Source organism: Megascapheus bottae, chromosome 2 (assembly GCF_031878675.1).
Source record: "Megascapheus bottae isolate mThoBot1 chromosome 2, mThoBot2.hap1, whole genome shotgun sequence".
NCBI lineage: Eukaryota > Metazoa > Chordata > Mammalia > Rodentia > Geomyidae > Megascapheus > Megascapheus bottae.
The window spans coordinates 1318934-1321728 of record NC_143510.1 but is presented as its reverse complement, the minus strand read 5'-3'; the positions used below and the strand labels follow the sequence as shown (position 1 = coordinate 1321728).

Below are 2795 nucleotides of genomic sequence, written 5' to 3'. Positions count from 1 at the left end.
AGCACACACCTTAGGTTAAATTAATAATGTTTCCTTAATTTAAGTCTCTGTAGAACTTTCAGATAACTCAGCAGGAAGTGTGTAAATGACCTGGGAGACACTGCTACTGCCCAGCTCAGATCCAGCCCATCCCTTCCAACCCAGAGATATGTGCTTTATTAAAAGATAAAATTAGCTGGGCATGGTGGCTCATGCCTGTAATCCTAGTTAGTCAGGAGGCTGAGGTTTGAGGATCAAAGTTCAAAGCCAGCCCAGGCACAAAAGACCATGAGACTCTTACTTCCAATTAATCACTAGAAAATGGGAAGTGGTGCTGTGGCACCAGGGGTAGGGCGGTAGCCTTGAGCTGAAGAGCTCAAGGACAGCGCCCAGGCCCAGAGTTCAAGCCCCATGACCCACCAAAAAGAAAAAAAAAGATGAAAGTAACACTTTGACAGCTCATATAGGAACCACAAATAGTTCAATTTCCACCACACAAACCACAATGGAAAGCATAGGTAACAGAGTAATTGAGATGGAAAAATAGAATATCAGGAGTTGAGGATAAAACAGAGGAAGTGAAATAAAAAGTCATATAGAAAAAACATTGAGAAATTACCAAAGGGAAGACCGGGAATTTGTCAGACAAAACCAAGAAATCAAATCTGCATATAATTGGGATCAATGAGGGAGAAGAGTACCAGAGTAGAAGAAAGATGAAACATTTATTCAAAACTTCACCTATCTTGAAACAGACATGGCCGAGGAGGAAGAGCCGCAGGACGCTGAGCACGACATGGTAACCATCTCCCGCTGCTGCCTGAGAGTGAAGAAGAAGATGAAATGGAAGTTGAAGATCAGGATAGCAAAGAAGCCAAGAAACCAAACATCATCAACTTTGACACCAGTCTGTCAACCTCACAGACATGGAGGAGTTCCAGGGCAGGACTCTGCATGACGACGACAACTGTCAGGTGATCCCTGTGCTGCCACAGGTGATGATGATCCTCATCCCCGGGCAGATGCTGCCCCCGCCCCTTTCTCACCCCCAATAAGTCAGCATGGTGAGGAACCTCATCCAGAAAGACAGAACCTTTGCAGTACTTGCATACAGTAATATACAGGAACGGGAGGCACAGTCTGGGACCACAGCAGAGATCTGTGCCTACCGGGAAGAGCAGGACTTTGGAATTGAAGTCGTGAAAGTGAAAGCAATTGGCAGACAGAGATTCAAAGTCCTTGAGCTAAGAACACAGTCAGATGGAATCCAACAGGCTAAAGTGCAAATTCTTCCTGAGTGTGTGTTGCCTTCCACCATGACTGCAGTTCAGTTAGAGTCCCTCAGTAAGTGTCAGATATTTCCTTCCAAGCCTGTATCATGGGAAGACCATTATTCATGTCAGTGGTGGCAGAAATACCAGAAGAGGAAGTTTCACTGTGCAAATCTTACTTCGTGGCCTCGTTGGCTGTATTTCTTATATGATGCAGAAACCTTAATGGATAGAATTAAGGAACAGCTACATGAATGGGATGAAAACCTTCAAGAGGAATCTCTTCCTTCAAATCCAATAGATTTTTCTTATAGAGTAGCTGCTTGTCTTGCTATTGATGATGTATTGAGAATTCAGCTCCTTAAAATTGGGAGTGCTATTCAACGACTCCGCTACGAATTAGACATCATGAATAAATGTACCTTCCTTTGCTGTAAACAGTATCAAGAAACAGAAATAACTACCAAAAATGAAATATTCAGCTTATCCTTATGTGGGCCAATGGCTGCTTACGTGAATCCTCATGGATATGTGCACGAGACACTCACCGTATATAGAGCTGGCAACCTGAATCTCATAGGCCGGCCTACCACAGAGCACAGCTGGTTTCCTGGTTTCCTGGACCATTGCCCAGTGTAAGATCTGTGCAAGTCACATTGGATGGAAAGACATGTCACCTCAAAAATTTTGGGGTTTAACCTGATCTGTTCTGTTGCCCACAATACCAGACATGGAAGGTGAACTAAGCCCAGACAAAGTAATACTTTGCTTGTAAATGTATGTAATATAGTAGAGGTAAAGATACAATCTGCTTTGGAAATTGCCTTTGATCTGTACATGTAAGTAACCAACAACATTACAAATGGAGGATTACCGTTTCAACTGTATTTCAGAGAGGATGAAAAACAGTGTAGAATGTAAGAAAACTCTCTGAAACTGATATAATGTTTTCTGCACACACACATACACACACAAAAAAAAACACTTTAATTCATCAAACAAACACATTGGCACCAGTGATCTAAATGATCAAAGTTCCAAGCTTGGGTGCCAAACACGTTTCCTTTTAAATGCAGCAAGGCAGTGTATGTTATTTTAAAGGATTCTGTTCTTCACAAATTTCCTTAGCTTCTCTGGAATACTGATTTGTAAATTTTGAAAATATTAAATATGAAGTTTGAATTAAAAATCTCCATTTCCTTTACATGCTTCTTGGTGAAAAATGTTACTTGTGCATTTTCACTATTTATTTTCCTAGTTCCTAAATGTTTAACTTAAACTACTGTGGGCAGGAAAAAACACTGTATTTTGCAATCTATTTCAGTTGAGGTAAATGGAAGAAAATGTGTAAGTAAACTGACCCAAACTAAATTTTATGTTCCTTCTTAAATAATGTAACCTATTCACAATTGAATTATGGAGGTATAAGAAATAACTAAGATAAAAATCATAGACTGTGCTACCTACCTCTTTGCTTATACATATATATATGTGTGTATATATATGTATATATATATTTATATATACATATATATATACATTTGA

The 2795-nt window shown here is 39.9% G+C and overlaps 1 pseudogene; it reads left to right on the top strand.

The window, feature by feature from the left end:
• The first annotated feature begins 736 nt into the window (after window positions 1-736).
• LOC150066233 (protein cereblon pseudogene) lies at window positions 737-2431 on the top strand (annotated as a pseudogene).
• The last annotated feature ends 364 nt before the right edge of the window (window positions 2432-2795 follow it).